The sequence below is a fragment of the Arachis duranensis genome, chromosome 3 (genome assembly GCF_000817695.3).
Source record: "Arachis duranensis cultivar V14167 chromosome 3, aradu.V14167.gnm2.J7QH, whole genome shotgun sequence".
Classification (NCBI taxonomy): Eukaryota; Viridiplantae; Streptophyta; class Magnoliopsida; order Fabales; family Fabaceae; genus Arachis; species Arachis duranensis.
In genome coordinates, this window is record NC_029774.3 from 18,434,415 (window position 1) to 18,445,769 (window position 11,355).

Here is an 11,355-nt window from a genome sequence, read left to right on the forward strand (position 1 = left end):
TAATTAATTTATTATATAAATTATTTAGCTTAATTAATTCAAATATATATTATTTAATTCAATTCATTGCCATGTTAATGTTAGAGTCGTTGTTTACTAAAAGTTTTTCTTTATTTTCTTCCTTTATATTAAACATTTTGATTTTAAATTTTGGATTTTTATTATTTTTTATATTTCTTTTATTATTTTAATATCAAATCTAATATCTTTATTAATATTTTATTGTAATTTATTGTCTAATAGTTATATGTCCACCATTAATTATATGATCGTAAATATTTTTTAATTTATTAAAAAATATAATTTTATTCCTTTCTTTTTTATTTTAGCTATTTATTTATTTCATAATTTATTCGTTGTAAAAAGTCATATATGCTAAAAGAGAATCTCATTTTTTTCACTAGTTGCTCTTCTCTTTGATAAAACCTTTTTTCCGTATGATGTATCATTTCTACTCTATGATTTTTCTATAAACTATAAAATATTATTATTCGTTATTCCACTCTATATCTTCTATTTCTTTTATTTTGTTCTTATTTATTTAATCTTTTATAATTTTTATTTTAAATTTTATCATTTTTATGTCATACAAGTTAATTTATTATAACACTTCATATGTTAAGTTTTTTTAATGTTTAAATTATATTCCTTATGTGCTTAATTTTATTTCTGATTTGAAAAATTAAGTGATGAAATAACATTGACGAAGGTGGTTGTATGTCTTTTTCTTCATCTTTTTGACTTACCTCACTTTTATAGAGATCATGAATAATTATATACAATGGTGCTTATACATAAAGGATAAGTATAAATTGTATCATATTTTTTTTAATAAAAATTTTATTATCTATTTTAAAATAGAAAAAAATATTGTACATTACTTTGGACCAATAAATTTGTCATTGTTGTAGGCAAATGTAATATTTTAAAAGAAAATATAATTATTAGATGGTTACGTTATTTATTCTAATATATTAGTTTTTTAGTCAATTATTATCTTGAATTTGTGTTGATCTCAAATATTTTAACAAAAGATATTTAAAATGCTGTAATCCTTCTTAGTGAAAGAATGGATAAATTTATATGCTTATTACAATAGCTAACGTCTTAGACTAAGATAAAGAAAAGAATTAAAAAATTAGATAAAAATTATCATTTTGGAAGAATTTGAAGATAATGCACTTGAATATTGGATAAATTTTTATTGTTTTTGTTTCTATTAGTTTACATTTCGTTCTTTTTTTCAAGATTTTTCAATATCATTTATTTGCATCTTAGTATTTTAAAAAAGTATTTTGGTTTAATATATTTATTTTTCGGTCTAATAATTACTTTTTGCAGAAAATAATACTAAATTAAACATAAGTTAATCTCAAATTAAAATGTTATGTTGATTAGTACAAGTATTATCATATTTAATTTAATTTATTTGTATATTAATATAATTGATTGAAAATGAATAATAAATAAAGTTAGAAAATAATTAGAAAAATAAAATATTTATAAATATTTCAAAATAGATATTGAAATTAGAGTTGTTTCGAAGGAGACTATAATGACATAATTCCAGGTGATAAATATCAATTTGTCAAAAATGGCATGATCAATGAGGGGCTATTTGAAAGGCCTGATGAGATCACCAAAGATCATCTTCGATGATTAATCGCATCTTGATCGATGGAGGAGTAGCAATTAATTTGATACCTGAAAGTATGCTCTTATTATTCCAGAAAACAGTCGAAAATTTGATTAAAACAAACTTAGCTGTTATTGGATTCAATGGTAAGTCAACAACTGCTCAAGGAATGATCCCACTCAGGGTTAAAGTCGGAAGCATTGAACGACCAACAATGTTTATAGTAGTGCCTACCAAGGCAACCTTTAATATGCCTTTGGGAAGAGATTGGATCTATGGTGTAAGGGCAATTTCTTCAACTTTGAATAAGAAGTTAGGGCTATAGGATGAAGATGGAAGAATTGAAGAAATTGAAGCTAATGATAGCCCCTGTTATGTCTAGCAAATGAATGTCAGCTTCAAAGAATATCATACTTGTGTCTGACCATTGGATGTTGATATGAGCACATTTGACCCCACTCTTATCAAAGGTTGCTATGTAGGGACTCGTGGTATGAAATTCGTCCCTAAGGTCAAAGAGAACTTGGCCGTCATGTCCACTTGAATGGAGAGTGATGCATGATCCTGTTGTGTTTTTCTATGTTTTTTCTTATAAAAGATTAATAAATAAAGTTTAATTATGGAATATTTTTGTGCTTAAGTCATATATTACTTTGATCTCTTTGAATTGATTAATTTTGTAGAAAATGATAGGAAAAAAAATAAAAAGTACAAAACAAGCTCAAAAGAAGAAAAAAAAAGAAATTTTGGACACGCTTTAAAACTTGGATACACTTTGAAACCTTAGGCCACGCTCTTAAAAGCATGGTCCATGACCCATGAAGCAGGAGTGAAGGTGGCGTTGGCAACGCCAAGATACAAAGGCGTTGCCTTGGCCGACGCCAACTACAAAGAAGAATTCAAAAGGATTTGCAACCTTGACCCCTCATACTAAATAGAGTCTTATCTGATTTACTTTATTTAAGTAATTTTTTATTCAAATTTTATTCTTTCTTTTTATTTAATAAAATCTCTAATAAAAGAGTGAACTAATTATTTTAGATAAAATTGAATTTAAAAATAAAAATTTATTTTGGACAAAAAGAGTAATAAAATTTAATTTTATAATAATCAATTATATATCGTATTAAAGTAAAAAAACTATAATAATTTTTTATTTTATTGATTCTCCACTTGTTATTTTTATCAGGAAATACATAAAAGGATGTGTTCATTCAAAATACATATAAATGATCAAACATAAGGTGAAGAGCACTTGAGTTAACCATCACTATGGCAGCAGAAACTATAACACCCTACCATACAGAGTCTTATGCTTAAGTCATAATTCAGAGATGGCAAGGTATTACGACCTCTAAAATAAAAATTTAGTACGTATAGTAGTATGAATGATTGATTATAACTAGGAGCCTTTGTAGAAAAAGGGGTAAACAAAAATCGCAACTCAAAAGCGCAACACTCCGATCGATAACGTAACGAATAAGGATAAACCAACGCGAGATTATATATATACAAAGGAGTGTCAAAAACAGGAATATCAAGACTCAAAATCTGGTTGCGAAGATAACCGGTCCGAGCATATAGCAATATATACATATGATAAAAATAAGAAAAACCCCAAAGAAAACCCAAAGGGACACAAATACAGAAACCTATTCTCCAAAATCTCCCATAAGAGGAGTCATCTCAGTTTGTATTATTTAATAGAGATAAAAGTATCTAAGCAAAACATATAAACCAAAACATAGTCCCGAGAACAAAGGATCTTCGCAAATCTAGAAGTCTCCAGCATGCCTCAGCGGGAAACCTCACGTCCTGCATCTGAAAACCACAAAATCCGCATGGGTGAGAACCAGAGGTCCCCAGCATGGTAACAGCTTCTACATATATAATACATAATAATAGAGGAAAGCGGATGACAATCCTAGAACTTCCTCCAGATAATATCAAAGCTTATAAACAAGCTAAACCATATGTGGCGACTGACTAAAGATTCTTCAGTCTAACTAATACTTCCCTTTCCAAATCATTCACACCTCCTAACCACCAGCAGAAGTATAATGTAGCAAACACAGTTATATCAGACAAGAAATATACAAGTAGGAACAAATAAGGCATTTAGACAATTAGCAAGTAATATGCAGTAAAATAGGCAATCTCAAACAATTCATATAGTATGCATATGATGAATGCCTGTCCCTAGTGGCTGATGATATCATCTGTCGGTTATAGAGCCAACCCGACAAGTCCTGGTAGCTAACCATTGGACTCTCCCTCTGTCGTGTCTCCCCAACTCGAGTTATACTCAATATAAACTTGATCATAATCATGATCCATATCCATCACCCTCACTGGTGAATATTTATGGGGGTGAGCTCATCCGGGGCTTTCACAGTGCCTGGCCACCCTGATGACATAGGGTCAAAAGAGCTTCAAGTCTCAACCTGGAGCACGTGGTGGCTAGCCACTGCTTTCTCCCAGGGAAACTCTCATCTCCGATAATGAAAGTGCAACATTCACAATTCATCCAACAGCATATATATGCTTTTATTCTTAGCCATAATCATGGCTCCGCCGTAACACGGCAATAATCCAGCCATCCGGCTCACGGTTAAATCCATAACCAGCCATCTGGCTCACGGTTAAATCCATAACCAGCCATTTCATTAACAATTACGGCCTTTCGGCCCATGGCATAACAAGCACTTCCACCGCCATCCTGTGCCTCTCACATAATCATCTTTGATCCTCATTGATCATTCATTTTTCCCTTGCTTCACTCGCAAGTTACCATATCCTCTAGCTCATTTTCTAATTGCTAGGCATATCATAATGATTTAAGACATAAGTGGTGAGATCAGAGGCTTAGAAGTATGAGATTTGGCTTTTAAAACTCAAAAATCAACTTTGGGATGAAAACAGGGCCACGCGTACGCGCACTCCACGCGCACGCGTGGATGGCCACAAAATTCATCGACGCGTATGCGTCATGCACGCTAACACGTGGATTGAAAATTAGCCAATCGACGCGCACGCGTCAACCACGCGTACGCGTGGGTGCTCTCGTGCTCTAGGCACAAAACTGGCACAGTTCTGGCACAACTCTCTGAAAAATGGCTGGGCATTGGGTGCAGCACATTCGGCGTGCCCGCGCACATCACGCGCACGCGTGGATGGAACTTTCGAGAAGAACGGCGCGTACGCGCCAAGTGCGCCTACGCGCGGGGGGTCATTCTGCTAAAAATTTTCTAAGTTAAAAACTGCAGAATTCACAGATTCAACCCCCAATTTTCCGACGGACATAACTTCCTCATTTTACATCGTTTTTCACCCGTTCTTCGAACGGCATGGACATCCCGGATCCAATTTCATTTCTAAACAGATTTGGCACAAAACAGATATCCGTAGTCTAAGTTATGTCCCATCAAAGTATGCCCAAAAACTATATTTTTCATACAAAACCACAAAGTGCCATTTTCGAAACAAGCCATTTTCAACTCTTTTCAAAATCAATCAAAACATGCCAATTTCATCCCTTTTCTTTGAAATCAATCAAAATATATCAAATTCAAAATCAAGCCTCCTCAACTCATACATTGACACTTTATCACAATTCACCAAAATCACTATCCCATCATTTTAACCCACTTCACCCAAGTGGCTCAAACCCAAACACATTGACATATCACATACTCTTCCTCATACCAATTTTCAACAACACCAATTCCAATAAATCATCATTGTACACAATCAATATCATACTCACCATCAACATGGTTCAACCCACAATTCAACCATAACCAATCATCAAGCATATATCACAACATACATATTTCTCATACATCATACCATCAAGGCATTAATAATCATCATCACATATATGACCACATCATATATATATCAACCATTCAACAACACCAATAATTCAATGCCTATCTTAGGGTCTCTAGCCTAAGTATTTCCTACCACATTATGTATTAGATACGAGAAACCGAAACCATACCTTAGCCGATTTTTCAAGCCCAACCGGAGCACTTCCAAACCACTTTTCCTCAAGCTCTCAAGGCCTCAACACCTCCAAGAACAGATTTTTCACCACCAAAGCTCTTTTCAAGCTTTTCAAAGTCACCAATCAAGCTCCAATATTCACACATACACAACCTAAGCCATAATCATCATACCCATACACAACATCTCAATACCCAAACATCCTAGAACAATAAATTATAATAGGGTTGAGAATCTTACCACACCCAAGGTCCAAAGAGACAAGATTAACCTTCTCCTTCAAGAGAGTTGGGTCCTATAACATCAAAGAGCCCAAAATCTCAACATTTTTGCTCATGAAACTCGAAATCAAAGCTGAAAATTCGAAGAGAAAAACGTAGCTTACCTCAAGATTAATTGTAAAGGTTTTGAAGATCAACCAAGGGAGAGAACTTGAGAGAGTGTTCTTCCCTCTTGTGCCTCCAAATTTCAGTGTGTAAGAGTGTTATGTGAGGAGAGAGAGTGCTGAAAACTAGGGTTTTGATTTAGTTATGTTGGGCCAAGGGCCCACTTTGGGTTCGGTTGGCCCGGTTTGGCCTGTTCTATCCAATCTTGGTCTGAATTCTATAAAATTGGTACCGAAATTCTCGTCTCAATCTCCTCTATTACATTTAGCCATAAAAATCACATTTAGGGCTTTCTAGAATAAATTCTCATTTATGAGTTAATTAGCCGTTAATTAACCGGGTTTTAAAGAAACCACTTGTGAGATTACACTCCTAACATTGAAAGTGATTAAGTGTGATACATAAAATGTGACAAAATCCAGTATCACATGATATTATTTTATGGCAATGATCCAATTTCCTATTGACATTGCTTGCGTCTGCAATAACTAACAAAATTGATAGATTAATATAATATTTAAATATATTTTATATTCATTTAGTTAAGTATAATCGTTTATGTATCTGTATTTAATTGTTTAAATACTTAAAATAAAAAATTTTATAATATAATATTGTAACTTTTATAATTATAAAGTTACTTCCAAGTATTTTTATTTATTATAAAATCAATTATAAAAAAAATAAGATAAATTTTGATACGTGAAATAAAAAATAAAGCCACAAAAAGAATGTAAAAAATTTGTTTGATGCACTATTAATAACCATTTTTCCAAAATCAATTTGTGTTTTTTTGTTTTCTCCAAAGAATATGAATACTTAAACCTGTCTATTTATAGGCTCTTGGAAAAAAATTAAACTCAATATTATATTGTTATTATAATGACTTTTATAAATTGAGTCTTGTTAAGATAATTAAATGCGGCTATCTCACATTATTATTATTGACAAATTTCTTATTAAATATGTATAAAATAAAATTAAATAATTCTTATTTTTAAAAAAATAATTTTTTATTTTGATTTAAATATTTAGACTGCAAGTTTTTTAATTAAATATATTATTTCTAAAAACAATTTATTAAATAAATTGATTTAGTTAAAAAAAAATACTACTCACATTGTCATGATTCTTTTACAATTTTATCCAGTTTTTATAAATTTGATTGGTTTTATTTTATTTATTACGATTTAGACTTCTGTTGAGTTAAAAAAAAAATACAACAAAAACCTAAACTCGTAACTTATATTTTTAATTTTCTCAACGTTAAAAATTCTACTATTTAATATTTCTGGTGTCATAAATATAGCTATTTTTTCCGGATATTTAAATATTATAGGGGATTAATATTATTCATCCTTAACCATCTAATTTCGTGCCACCATAGAAGTCACCTTCTTAGTAATATTCATTGACTAGCTTTTGCCCATTGTTATAGGATACAAGTTCAGCTGTCCTTTTATTCTCTCCAATTATTGTCCCAATGGCTCAAAGCATTGGTCCAATCCTATCTGATATTTTTTGCTTCGCCAACTCTACGTGCAGGGGTCAGTATTGTTACATAAACTACCTTGCTCAGATATGGGGGAGACATCTATTTATATTTCCCAAGAGAAAAATCAAAACCCTCTCTTGAGATATTTTTGTACTGAAAATATTTTCCTATTTGGTGTACTATTTTAGGTCAAGATACGTGCTTCTTTATAAAATTCAAGTTCTAATTTTAACTTAATCATGCTTCTTGTTTTTTTTTTGTGACTGAAATAAATTAAACAAAGAAAAACAAAATAAACAAAATAAGGAACTGCTTAAATAGAGGGGCAGTCCCGTTTAAGATTACTCTTAAATTCTTCCCAAGGTGAAAGAAGCTCCACATGCGAAAGTTGTAATTTCATCGCCATCTTTGCCATAGTATCTGCCACCGTGTTTGCATCTCTCATAATCAAACGAAAGTCAACACGCCAATTCCAATGCATGATATCTCTTATTTTGAGCACCAATGGATCAATAAACCCAAAACCATCTTGAGTAACAAGATTAAATGCTTCCACACAATCCGTCTCACAAATAACATCTCGTTGACCCACATCCCAAGCTAAGAGATATCCTCTCCAAATAGCAAACAATTCTCCTTGAAGAATACTATTACTCTCAATCATTCCCAAACACCCCCTTTGCCAACTCCCATTACAATCTCTAATAACACAAGCAAAACCAACACTATCACCCGAACCAAAATAACTAGCATCACAATTAATCTTAAAAGTACCAATGGATGGGGATTCCAAAAACCATTTAGAGTAGAGGGAAGGGACATACGTTGTAATTCAAAAATATTCCTAAGCTCCTTTTCTGAAGTTAATGCAAGACAAATCACTTTTTCCGGAGGCCAAGTTTCATGGAGATTTAATATGTCATTATTCCTTGCTCGCTGATGTGCGGAAAACGATCCGACACAAAACTCACCGGCAAGTGTACCGGGTCGCATCAAGTAATAATAACTCACATGAGTGAGGTCGATCCCACAGGGATTGAAGGATTGAGCAATTTTAGTTCGGTGGTTGATTTAGTCAAGCAAATCGAGTATTGATTGAATGATTTGTATTTGACAAGAAGTAAATAACAGCAAATGTAAAGGGGGAAGGGAAGAATTGCAGAAATTAAAAGGAACTAAAAGTAAAAGGACTGAATCTTAAAGAACAAGAAATTAAATGACTGAAACTTAAATTGCAAGAAATGTAAATTGCAGTAACTTAAAGTGCAAGGAATATAAATTGCTTGAATGAAAAAGGGATTTGAGGACTGGGATATCAGAATCTAAGCAAAGAGAAATTGAATGGCAACAATTGATAGAACAGAAATTGAACCAGAAGCGATTAGAACTCAAACAGTAAGGAAATTAAGTGCAGCAGAGGTTCACAGAAGAACCAAAAGGAAAATGTGATCTCAGGACTCCAGAGACTAGGTAGCAAAGCCTAGATCTCAATTGCCTTCCCAGATCCAAGTTCACAAAGCAATTAACAAGAAATTGAAGAAGAAGCAGTAAAGGGAATGTGTTTGAATTCAATTATGCAGAAGAGAAATTAAAGAGGTCTTGAGTGGAGATTGAGACAGAATTTCCTCAATTCTTAGCACCCAAGACTCAAACAAAAAAAGTAAAAATACCCAAGCAAGAACCAGGAAGAAGAGAGATCAATTCTCCTTCCAAATTCTCAGAAATCTCGGTCAAGTTTCTCAAAGAAAAGTTGCAAAATTCAAAGCTCCAAAGAAAGTGCAAAATTCAAAAGTCAAGTAAAAGGTCCTAATTACATCAAACTAGCTCCTATTTATACACTTTCTATTCTTGGATCTTGGGATTTGGATGGGCTTTTGATTTGGTGAAGAAATGAATTAAATTAGATTTTTAATTCAATTTTTGGCCCATGAAAAATTGCTTCCAAGAGGCTGCCCTGCCCTTGTGGAGGGCAGGGCAGAAAATGGTGCGTGCTGGTGCTTGCGTGCGCGTTTAGGTGCTGCAAGATGCTGCCCTGCCCTTGCGGAGGGCAGGGCAGAAATTTTTGGTGCGCCAGATTTGATGCCCGTGCGCCAGATTGATGCTGCCGAAGCCCCCTTGGTGCGCCAGAATGGTGCGCTGACCGTGCCACAACAAAATGCTGCCCTGCCCTCGCGGAGGGCAGGGCAATGTTTCCAAATTGAAGCCCCGTGTTCGAAACTCGGGTGACACACACGCTACCTATTTTCCTTGGTTCTCTTGGTACCAAAGTGAGGCTTAATTCCTTGCTTCCTCATGGTGCCGTGTTCGATTCTTGTGGCAAGCATAGGTGAACTTTTTCTTTGAATTTCTTCCCTTGGTGAGCCCGATACTGCCCTTGAGGAGGGCAGGGCAATGTTTTGTTCTTCTTGATTCATGGCATCTAATTTGTGCTCTGCCCATGTCGTGGGCAGGGCAGAGTTGCCTTTCAAGCCTTGTTCCCTTATGTTGCCCTCCTAGAGGGCAGTGTGCCCTTGTGGAGGGCAATGCTTGCTTCCTCCATTTATGCGCCACACTTTTTCTCTCTTGGGCCACGCTTCCTTAAGCCACGCTTCCTCTTTTCTTCTTTTCTTCACCTACAATAAACCAAAACATCAATGAATATTAATTTAATTACATGAGCGGGACTTGTAGCTTTTTTGCTTCTGAACAGTTTTGGCATCTCACTTTTTCCTTTGAAGTTCAGAGTGATTGGCATCTCTAGGAACTTAGAATTTTGGATAGTGTTATTGACTTTCCTATTTAAGCATGTTGATTCTTGAACACAGCTACTTTATGAGTCTTGGCCTTGGCCCTAAGCACTTTGTCTTCCAGTATTACCACCGGATACACAAATGCCACAGACACATAACTGGGTGAACCTTTTCAGATTGTGACTCAGCTTTGCTAAAGTCCCCAGTTAGTGGTGTCCAGAGCTCTTAAGCACACTCTTTTGCTTTGGATCACGACTTTAACCATTCAGTCTCAAGCTTTTCACTTGGACCTTCATGACACAAGCACATGGTTAGGGACAGCTTGATTTAGCCGCTTAGGCCTGGATTTAACTTCCTTGGGCCCTCCTATCCATTGATGATCAAAGCCTTGGATCCTTGCTACCCTTGCTTTTTGGTTTTAAGGGCTATTGGCTTTTTCTACTGCTCCTTCTTTTTCTTTCTCAATTTTTCGCCATTTTTTTTTCACAAGCTTTTGCTTTTTTCACTGCTTTTTCTTGCTTCAAGAATCAATTTCATGAATTTTTTTTCAGATCATCAATAACATTTCTCTTTGTTCATCATTCTTTCAAGAGCCAACAATTTTAACACTCATAAACAACAAGATCAAAAATATGCACTGTTCAAGCATTCATTCAGAAAACAAAAATTATTGCCACCACATCAATATAATTAAATTAGATTCAATAATAATTTCGAAATTTATGTACTTCTTGTTCTTTTGAATTAAAACATTTTTCATTTAAGAGAAGTGAAGGACTAATGGATTTTATTCATAGCTTTAAGGCATGGTTACATACTAATGATCATGAAATAAAGATACAAAACATAGATAAACACAACATTTAAAAACCGAAAACAGAAAGAAATAAAGAACAAGGAATGAATCCACCTGAGTGAGGGTGGCGCCTTCTTGAAGGTCCAATGGTGCTTTTTGAGCTCCTCTATGTCTCTTCCTTGCTTCTGTTGAATAATTCCTAGTGATTTTGGTGTTTCTACCCTTTAGTTGCTTCCAATATTTGTGTGGAGGATAACTTATTCCCTGAGGTATCTCAGGGATCTCTTGATTTGCAGCCACATGTT